Source organism: Lycorma delicatula, chromosome 9 (assembly GCF_047948215.1).
Source record: "Lycorma delicatula isolate Av1 chromosome 9, ASM4794821v1, whole genome shotgun sequence".
NCBI lineage: Eukaryota > Metazoa > Arthropoda > Insecta > Hemiptera > Fulgoridae > Lycorma > Lycorma delicatula.
This window is the reverse complement of record NC_134463.1, coordinates 27,777,798-27,789,371: the sequence shown is the minus strand read 5'-3', so window position 1 is coordinate 27,789,371 and position 11,574 is coordinate 27,777,798. Positions and strand designations below refer to the sequence as shown.

Here is an 11,574-nt window from a genome sequence, read left to right as displayed (position 1 = left end):
TTATTATTGATTGTAAAACATATATGTAAAAAGGTTCTAGTTGTATAATACTATGACTGTACACATTTAATCTATTGTAACATTACCTGACTGTCGGTTTTGATTAGTCGACAGTGTTGTGTTTCATTGTGGATAAACGGTAAACAAGTCCCATCCGTCGTACTACTCCGCTTGTCATCACGCATGCGCTTTTCATTTACTAGTTCAAACCAACTACTGGTGCGTGTCAGTTGAGTTACCCATGTGCGTTTTACGTGTTCAGTTGATTGTGTAAATTATAGAATATGTATAGTAACATCCCTCATTTTATTAACATTTATTTAGGTAAGGTTATGTATATTTTCTTTAAAAATATTTTTTAAGTCTAGTTGAATCTATTTAATAATAAATTGCCTTACAATTTATTCAAAAAATGAAACACATCTTTGTTCTGTAATCATGATAAACATAGTATAACTTCTCTTACGCCTTACCATTCTACAGAAAATTTTTAAATTATTTTACTGATAATTATTTTTCTGATTATGTTCTGATGTTTATTTTTTTAACTCTGGAATTAAGTGTTTTTGAAATTTTTGCTCATCCTTATTCTGATTTATTATGAATGATATATTTTTATTCATATTTTATCTCGTTTCATATTACCAATTAGAAGTTTTACTAATCTATATAAAAAGAAACACTGTCAATCTTTGTTTTGTATTTTAAATTTTACATTATTTTAATTTCATAGATAAAATCATAATTTCAAAGTACCTTTTGTCTTTGATTTTTAATTAACTAAATTTGCTCAAAGCTTGCAGTATAAGAAAAATATAAAGTTAAGACCGTAAATATGAATCCCTTTCAAATAAAAAGGTGATACTTTACCACTAGGCCACAGGGATTGGCAATTTTATTACATTCTATCTTATTTTTACTTTTATAGCTTACGGCATTAGCACTAGACGATGCTTTTTATATAACTAGAACTACTATATAAGTGACAATAGAAATGAGAACGTTCCGTTTTTATGAATGTAATTTTAAACCCTATTGTGCACCAAAAGGATTGATTTCGATGATTACATTTATTATTTCAATTTTGAAGAGTAATGTTTCTTCTTCATTACTATTTATATTTTTTTTCTGATTGCTAAACTCCAACTCATTTTTCCTGTTTAGCCTCCGGTAACTACCGTTTAGATAATTCTTCAGAGGATGAATGAGGATGATATGTATGAGTGTAAATGAAGTGTAGTCTAGTACATTCTCAGTTCGACCATTCCTGAGATGTGTGGTTAATTGAAACCCAACCACCAAAGAACACCGGTATCCACGATCTAGTATTCAAATCCATGTAAAAATAACTGGCTTTACTAGGACTTGAACGCTGTAACTCTCGACTTCCAAATCAGCTGATTTGGGAAGACGCGTTCACCACTAGACCAACTCGGTGGGTTCTGATAGCTAAACTGGAAGATTTTTAATTACATTTTTATCACAAAAATTATTTTATTATTTTTGTCGTCGTCAATGCATAATATTTGATTGTTATAACGTATTGTGTCTAAAGAAGTATTTTCACTTGAAATTCAATAAGATTATATGGAAAAGTTAGGGATTTAAAATTCTTATATCATCTTATTCACTTCATCCGAACAGCCTTAATTCACAACCTATAATAGTTTCTTTACATAGGTTTTCATATTCAACAAACAACATGATTCTTCCCCTTTTTTCTAAAACCTGATTGTTTTTTATTTTTAAGTTCTATTTTAAATAAAAAAAATAACTTTTCTGTTTAAAGTATCTAAAACGCTTATCTCCAAACTTAATTTTAATCCACGCTTACATTATTTTAGGTTGATCTCATAAGAAAGCTACCTATTTTAATGGGTACCATGATTCGAATTCCGGAAAATTTGACATATCTTCGCGTTTCACATCCTCCAGACCTCAAAACCACCGTCAGTTCAAAAGTTTATGCACACATTTATATATATTTCACTTTCTTGTGGACACGATAACTGCTGTAATTTTGCACCAATCACTTTCAAATTGTTCCGTGAAATATAACGACCCAAAATCTCAGTCGAGTTTTGTTAAAGGACAAAATCGGACTATGGGGGTGGAAATAGTGGGGGGGGGGTTCGAAAAAACAAAATATCGCTATAATATAATATCGCTTTTTATTAAGCAAAATATCGAATTCGTTTAAAGTTCCTACTATTTTTTGGATAAAGATCTAAAACTTATTTAAGTATAGTTTATTGATATCACCAACCATTGGCCCAGGGGTGGAAAAAATGGGTTTTGAAGACAAAAAATCATATTTCTTTTAATATTTACAGTATCGAATCGGTTTAAAGTGGTCGTTACTCCTCTAAACATTACCTAAAACTTTTGTCTGAAACAATTTTTTATATGACCAACCCTTACGGCAAAGGATAACTAAAATTATGCTGGAATTCTTAGAAGATGGGGCTTGTCGTATGCTAAACATGTGAAACATTTTTTTCCATGCAGTTATTGTCGTATTGCGTAAATTTGAAATTTTTCTTAACTTTAAGGTGGAAATGTTTTTTATCCCCTACTTAGCACCGGTGAAATCTACTTCCGCCTTCCGGCGTGCCGAAATGGAGTTTTATATTTCTTTTACATACTTTGTTTTCCTCTTTTTTTAAAAAAAAATATTATTCTTTTAAACATTTAAAAAATTTCCTTCTAAAATAAAACTTAGGTTTTATTTGTAAGTATTTATATTACACATTATGTGTAGTATAACCAAAAATAAAAAAAAAAAAAAACATATGTATAAATATACATAAAATATTTCAATTTATTAGTTAATTTTAAAGAATTGGTAAAAACTTGGTTTACTAAATTTTATTTGTAATTAATTCCATAAATAGTTTATTTACTCAGCCCTCCCGTTTTTATTGTTGGCATAGAATGACATTTAATTTTGAAAATATCTGCACAGTATATTCAATATTCTGTTGTTGTAAAATACCAATAATATTTACCATTATAATAAAATAAGTTGATAAAAAATCAAAAGCACTATAACCAAATATGAGTTATACAAGAATTTTTTTTTTTAATTATAATATTATTTGGTACTTACGTATTAACGCCACCGCAGCTACAGCTTTATTTAAAAACAAAGTAGTCGATCGGATTTCGGTAGAAAATGAACAGTCTCTTTATTAATTTTAATGAATGGTTATTTATATTCATTTATTTTATAAATATAATTTAAACATACTTAACCTACGCTCGCTTTGCTCGCTAACCTTGACTAATTAACACCGTCATTTTTTGAATATTTATTTTATAAATTCAGTAATTATTGCAATTATTTATTATTTAAATCAAAACACTCTTGTTAATTAGTCAAGGTTAGCGAGCATAGGTTAAGTTTGGTTAAATTATATTTATAAAATAAATATATTAAAATTAATAAAGAGACTGTTTTGAATCTATGCTGAACTCTATATCGACCCATTTTCCCCAAAATCCGATTGACTACTTTGTTTTTAAATAAAGCTGTAGCTGCGGTGGCGTTAATACGTAAGTACATATTTTTTATATATATATGTGTTACTCTGAAAGACATTCAATAATGTCAATATTCTCCGATGAATGACAACACATAACCAAATACATCGGTGAAAGTCCGAAATATTTGCTTATATTATTATACATTCCAACCTTCCCCAGTACATATTGACAAACACAAATAAGCTCTGGTGGGGGTTGAGACGATAACAAGAAATTAAAAAAAAAACTCAGTAACAGTCTCTAAGGTAAATAGATTACGAGAAACCCTCGTAAAAAAGTAAGTTTAAAATTAAGCCAAACGTAACGTAAACTCGCTTCGCTCGCTAACCTCGTCTATTTCTTTTTTTCTTTAGCTTTCGGAATCACCGTCAGGATTACTTCAGAGGGTAAATGAGGATGATATGTATGGGTGTAAATGAAGTGAAGTCTTGCAGTCTCAGGTCGACCGTTTCTGAGATGTGTGGTTAATTGAAACCTAACCACCAAAGAACATCGGTATCCACGATCTAGTATTCAAATCCGTATAAAGTTAACTGCCTTTACTAGAATTTGAACTTTGGAACTGTCGACTTCAAAATCAGTTAATTTGCGAAAACGCGTTCACCACTAGACTAACCCGGTAGGTTAGAATAAATAAATAAAGTTCTTAGAATTGTATTTTTAGTAGTTTTTGAGACGTTTGGGGAAGAAGACCGTATATTTTGATTATATTGGATATAATATATTTATATTATTAGATACGTTTAAATATGGGGGTTTAAATATTAATAATATTGGGGTTGAAAAAAAACACACTATTTTACTTTTGGCATAATATAACTTTGTTAAATGTGAAATAAACCTATAATAGTTTTAAATAAATGTTAGGAGAATTTGAATTTGAGTAAATGGTAAGAATAAAGTCCACAGAAATTAAATACCGCTAAAAGAATTACGAGATTTATTAAAAACAAAAGATATAATGTGGCAGATTTTAATTCGGTAAAAAACGAAAAAAGTTTTAATATTTGACTATAAAAAAAATTAAACATTTTAGAAAAATGGAAATGGAAATAACACATCAATAAAACAGTTTATATTAAAAATTTTTATATATATTATTTGTTTATAAACATGCGTTTATAAACACGCACGCACGCTCTCTCACACACACACAGACACAGATACACAAAATGAGACCTCCCCCACACATGCGCTCGCACGGACACACACTCATACACACACGCGCACGTGCACACATGCGCGCGCGTACACACACACACACACACACTTTTTTTTTTACTAGCATTTTTATGAATTGCTGGTAGGAAGATATAATAAAGTGTGAAATTTCGTTGATACTAAACGAACGGATGTAATTTGATTTCATGTTTTTTTATTTTATAATATAGTTGTACAATCGTAGAAGTGCTAGATATTGTTTTGTTTTTTTTTTTTAACATTACGATTCCATTCTTGATAATTATTATTTTTTTTATTTTTTATTTTTTTGAGGTTTTTAGGGGCATCGACTACTTTGGTCATTAGCTCATCCCACTTCAAAAAAAAATAAAAAAAAGGTTCTTTAACTCATATTTCCATGAAGAAAATAAGTGATCAAAATTTCAATCTTCTAATTTAAAATCCAACAAATTATCGCCTAGGCTTTCCTTTCGGCCATCCTTTCTTACGTTTTTCCATTCTGCGAACGGCCTCAACTTCCGACGACAGAGTGTCTGAGGCTTCGGACATGGCATCGTCTTCTCTTTCTGACGCCAATGACGTTCGCCGGCTTACATCAGGTGATGAAAGCTTCAATGGTGCTGTGAGCATCGTTGCAATTGAGTCAAAACTTGCAACCGATGCACTTTCGGTGGCTGATGAACTTGATTCAATGTCTAAGGCTGTGCTTGGGCCGGCTGATACAGATGCTCTCGCCACAGTTGTTCTCTGAGCTTTTGGGGCCTCTGTAGGTACGGTTTTAATATCGTTTGTGTCTGATGCTTTTTCGATAGTTACTTGCACCTCCATTTTGGTTGACGCAGATTTTTCCTGTATTCTTGTCACAGTATCCTTAGCTATATGACTCGTCGTCGGGGTGATCTTTAGATCTTTGTCGGATAAATCAAGATTTTTCTTCATTACGTCTATTGCTGGAGTTATAATCGAAGATTTTGCCGGTTTTTTAAACTGCGCTGGTACGGGTCTTCTGTCGGCGACGTCAGTCCGGGAATGAGCCTTCTCATGTTTACTTTGTTGTATCTGATGAGTCGACTCTATCTTGGAATCAATGATTCTTTCTATCATTGTCGCGAGACTTGGTGCCATCGTATTAAGCAACTGCTCCACGTTGATTTTAGGTGTGGGGGGAGCAGCAGCTGCTTTTGCGTATGTAGTCGATGGTCTAGGTGTACGTAGGTTTACAATCTTCTTCGCTTCAGGGTAGCTGACTTTTTGAAGCGTTTTAACCTCCTGAATGGTTGTTTCTGATTTGTATACTGGGCAGTTCCTGGATCGACAGTTATGGTGCCCTTTACAATTAATGCAGACTGGAGGGTCTTTACATGGATCACCCTCATGTATCTTCATTCCGTATATAAAAATTTCCTGCGCTTCACATCTAGCTGCAGTGTGTCCGAAACGTTGACATCTAAAACATCTCATCGGCTGCGGATTAAATGCCCGTACATCAAGCCGATGGATGCCAGCTCGTACCTTTTCAGAAAGACTTGGCCTATTGAATGTCAAAACATGAGAGGCCGAAGGAAGAATCTCACCATTTCGTCTCATAGAAAGTCTGCGACAATGTGTCACTCCCTGACTAGACATTTCCTGCACTATTTCTTCTTCAGTACAGTTAAGAAGATCACGGCAAACAACAACTCCTCTAGATGAATTAAGTATACTATGCGGTTGGACAGTAACCGCAAATTCACCGATCTTCTTCAACGCCTGGACTTTCTGGCTTTGCATGTCGTTTATAGTTTCGACATGTAATCCGTTAAACGTCTTACGGATTTCCTTGACAGGACCACCAGCACAATTTGTAATCTCTCTAGCAATTAAGAATGGACTTACCTTTTGGAAGTTACCATTCTCTTTTGTAATGACCAAAAATCTTGGTTTGGGAACATTATTTCCAAACAAAGCTTTTCTTAAATCTTTACTGATTTTATCAGCATCTTTTCTAATCTTATCACTCTCCTTACTTTTTTTCCTCTTCGCTTGTGGCGAATCGGCGGTTTCTAAACGAGGGTGTTTACGTGCATCCTCTGCTACGTTAGTTGTTTCAGGAAAATTCATGAACATTGATCCCTTCTGTAGCAAGGCTAGCCGCCGGGGTACACCCCCACTCCAGGGCTACTAACCTTGGAGGTCCGATCCGGTACTCCGGTGGAACCGGCATATGTCCTGGCAGAGAGCGGATGCGCAGTCTGCACTGACTCCAGGCTCCTACTCACCGAAGCTTTCAGAGCTCCCATGCACCGACATACATGGGCACCATTGCTACATGCTTGCCATCGCAGAGGGCATGTGGACAACGGAAGGGTCTCCGTTACACCTGCAATAACATTGACCCTGGCCGCCACATCGCCAACTCTAAGAGTGGTATAAATCCATTTCAAAAATCGTTTGTTATTCCATTTCCTGCAGGTAGCCAAAAATCCAGTCCGTTTAGTTGGAACCTAGGTGCTTGGAACCAGGTCAAACTTAACAAAGCATAACCGGGGAATTTACTCGGAACCCCGTTAGCCAGCTATATGTGATGTACAAAGGTACAGCTGTTGCCGCCCTGGACGTGGAACATAGATGTTGTGTTCCGGACGTGGGGATTATCTACCTCAGGGCTTGATAATTATTATTTTAAAAGTTATTTAATAATTGTTATCATTAATTAAAATTGTAACTGTTTTAGTTTTTTTTTTAACATAAATCTTATTTATTTAATAAACAATTATTTTACATAGTCAACAATATGATCATATACTATAACGCTATAAAACATTCTGGAAATGAAATGTTTACCACAAGAGATTTGTATGTTTACATAAAAAGAATTTTCGATACAGAAAAATATTACCTCAGATTTTTATAAACGATGTTGACAATTTTGATTTATGACAAAATATATTTATTACCCCACATTCATTATATTTTTCCATCAAGGAATACGGTAAATATAAATAAAAAGTTTATTTCTATTTTATAAATGCTACTGTACAAGATATATGTTTGTTTTTAAGATAATATTTATGATCGTATTATTCCTATAAAAATGTCAGAAGTTTTATTAAGTAAATAAGTATATTTGGAATAGTTATCATTATACGTTTATATCAATCATCTCCTCTTTTTAATATTTTTCAGTTATATTTCAATTTTTTTTAAAGATATTTTAAATTTTCACATTTAGATTTTTATGAACATGAATCGTGGAAAAATTTAATCCGTTTAGAAATACAGTCATAAAATTCCCCTTCGTGTTGTTTTTAAAATAAAGAATTACTGAACAATTTTTTTGTAAATAATTAAACATTGATTTTTGGTACAAATTAATGCTCACTCCCTTACCAAATAATTTAAAAATAAAGATAAAATTATTTATCCACTTCAGTTTTTTATTTGTATTTGTGTTAATATTTTTAATTAAATTGGTGGTAGAATAAAAACCAAAGAATAAAGTAAACTCAAATAAATTAATAAAACACTTAAAAAATTGCGATAAAAATAATTTTTCAGTTATTAAATTTTACCTTTTTGAACTTAGTGGAAAATATGTTAAAAAAAATCACCAACAAAGAACTTTAGCCGTTACCTTAAAAACGTTAAAAAGTTAAAATGAGAATTTTTTTTACATTTTAGGTTTTTTACTTTCCCGTCTAGATAGCGCTATTGCAGAGCTGTAGTAGGAAAAGTGTTGACCCACCGGGTTGGTCTAGTGGTGAACGCGTCTTCCCAAATCAGCTGATTTGGAAGTCGAGAGTTCCAGCGTTCAAGTCCTAGTTAAAGCAGTTACTTTTATACGGATTTGAATACTAGATCGTGGATACCGGTGCTCTTAGGTGGTTGGGTTTCAATTAACGACACATCCCAGGAACGGTCGAACTGAGACTGTACAAGACTACACTTCATTTACACTCATACAAATCATCCTCTGAAGTAATATCTAAACGGTAATTCCCGGAGGCGGCTAAACAGGAAAAAGAAAGAAGTAGGTGTTGTTATCGGTCCAATTTGGGCAAATGCAGTTTTCACCGAAAAAATGGATTGAAATTTTCTAGATGTTAATGTTCATATGTACACGCGCATGCGCGTGTGTGTTCGTTGTTGACCTCTAAATCACCTTATTTCTCCATAACTACGGGACCGATTTTGAACAAATTTGGTCACTACCGCTATATATGGGATATTAATGCCATTAAATTTTCAAATTAAAAGTATCCTAAAAGTCGAAGGTTTATTTTTTTATACAAACTTATCGGCTTGAAACTCTTGCATTTACGTAAAGAGTTTATGAGGGACGATATTTACAATTTTTATCACTGACAACGGGTAAGTAAAAAGGTAAAAAAAAAAGAATATTCTGGTAGATATCCCAGAATACTCTTACTAGAGGGGCATGTATTTATAAGTTTTACACAATTTAAAACATCAATCTTTTTTAATACTTAATAAAAAATCTAAAAATACATTATTTGTCCAACTTTAAAAAAAAAAAAAAAAAAATTATAGTCGCATCAAAAATTAGTCATTAGTCACTTATCAGTATAATGTAACAGTACCGGAAAATATAGTCTTGAAAAAACTCAGTCCAACCATTCCTGACGCGTGTAGTTAATTGAAACCCAACCCACCATAGAACACCGATATCCACGATCTATTATTCCATGATCTATTATTCAAACCCAAAAAAAGCAATTACCTTTATTAGGATATGAAATTGAGAACTTCAACTTTGAAATCAGCTGATCTATTACAATGATTTGTACAACTGTATGATTTAAAAAATCTGCTGAGGATACCACATAACTACCTTGTAATTAAATTACATATATATAATTTTTTTTACAATCGGAGGTTAATAATTATTAATAAATGAATATATTTTTATTTAAAAAAGTAAAAAAAAAAAAAAAAAAAAAAAAAAAAAAATTGGAAATGAAGTCGGATTCGAACCGATGTGCCTTCACCTTGTATGATCCAAATATTTCATTATTTGTAATTTTATTTGGCTACAACTCTGGAACCAGTGAAAATAAGTACCGCTTGTGATAGATCGTAGAAAAGCTCTCAACTAGGGCCGATTGCTGCAGTTAAGAGAAAATCCAAAATCCAATTTTTTTACCGAGTTTTAATTACTTTTTCATTAATCATCATATTTTTACTGCTATGAACAAAGTTAAGGAAGTATTGTGATCGCGAAAATTTCAGTTTTCAGATTTCAATGTTAACACCCATTTTGTCTATTTATGAATCTATTTCGACTAGTTTCGGCATGACGTTGTACCGTATATATCTCTCATAACTCAAAAACGATTAGCCGTAGGATGTTGAAATTTTGGATTAGGACTGTTGCAACATATATATGTGCATCTCCCCTTTTGATCGTAATCGACCGGACCAAAAGTGTCCAAAAAAGCCCAGAATCCAAAATATTTGTATTTTGCACTTTTTCTTAACTGCAGTAATAAGCCCTCATTGAGAGCTTTTCAACGATTTATCATAAGTGCTACTTATTCTCATTGATTCCAGAGTTATAGTCAGATAAGATTTTAATTAATGAAATATTTTGCTTTAACAAGGGGAAGGCACATAGCTGGGGGAAGGCACATCCGACTTCATTTCCTTTTTTTAAGTTTTTTTTTAATTTAAATATATTGATTTATTAATAAATTGTTAACATCTGATTGTAAAAAAAGTTTTACAATAAATAATAATTCAATAAAACAAAAAAATAAAAAAATATCAGAAGTTATGAATGAAATAAATTTATATGTACTTGTCATTTAAAAAAAAAAAATGTGTATATGTAATTTAATAGGCGTACAAGGAAATCCAAGGTGTCCATATAAGATTTTTCCAACTAATTTGCTTAATGATAAATATTTCTTAAATTTCTATTTATATTCAATTAAAAATTTATTTGTGTTTTTTAGAGTAGTAATTAGTTTCATCATGCCTATTTTTAAATATTAATAATGTTTCCAATAAGTTCAAGGAAACGGGATTCATCTGAAGATATAATATTTCTTGAAATAAAAGTAAAACTTTTTTTTAAATTTACAAAAATAGTGTACTTGTATGAAATAATCATTTATTCGTATAGCATTCTTCAAATAAAACTGTTAAATAAACCAAGATATAACAATTTTGAATTAAACATTCAGTACTCGCTTCCAAAAAACAAACTTTCAATATTTGTGCCGTTATTTTAATAAAAGTAATGCAAAATTTTATATCTACAGTCAGATTTATGTTAGACAACGTGCAACACGTTATGGATTTTGCTTATGTAACAAAATAAAGAAGGAAATAAATTTTATTTTACTAAACAAGAGATGAATTGAAATATTTTAAGTTGTTACTTTTTAAATAAATGAATAACTATGGTCGTCAATTATTTATTATCAATATTTTTAAATTAATAAACAAATTTATTACGGTTTTTAAATTTGATTTGAAACTTTATTATTTTTTTGAAACTATGATTTAGTATTATAGAAATAATGTTTTCAATTCTTATTACATTACAGTGAGAAATTTAATTTTTTATAAATACGTATGAATTTTTTCACGTAGCTTCTTAATATTGTCATTTAAAGTATTTTATCGATATTTTATGTTACCAAAGAGCAGTATAATTTTGGCAAAAGATTGAGTTTGTGTAAATTTCATAAATATTTAATAAATAACAGACCCCGCAATGCTTCGGTATTGCTAGATTTGAGTATGTATATAAATTAAATTAATACAATTGAAAGTTTGATAGCATTAACAAAATGAACATTACGAAACTTCACAAAATTTAATCTTTTCCTTTTTCCCTTT

The 11,574-nt window shown here is 31.3% G+C and overlaps 1 protein-coding gene across 1 annotated transcript in view; it reads left to right on the top strand.

Moving 5' to 3' along the window:
- Window positions 1-219: 219 nt before the first annotated feature.
- The window catches only part of LOC142330059 (uncharacterized), a 622,505-nt gene continuing 611,150 nt past the window's right edge, over window positions 220-11,574 (top strand). Inside the window, exon 1 of the mRNA XM_075375092.1 lies at window positions 220-324. The gene's annotated coding sequence lies outside the window, so the exon portion shown is untranslated. The remainder of the gene's footprint in view (window positions 325-11,574) is intronic.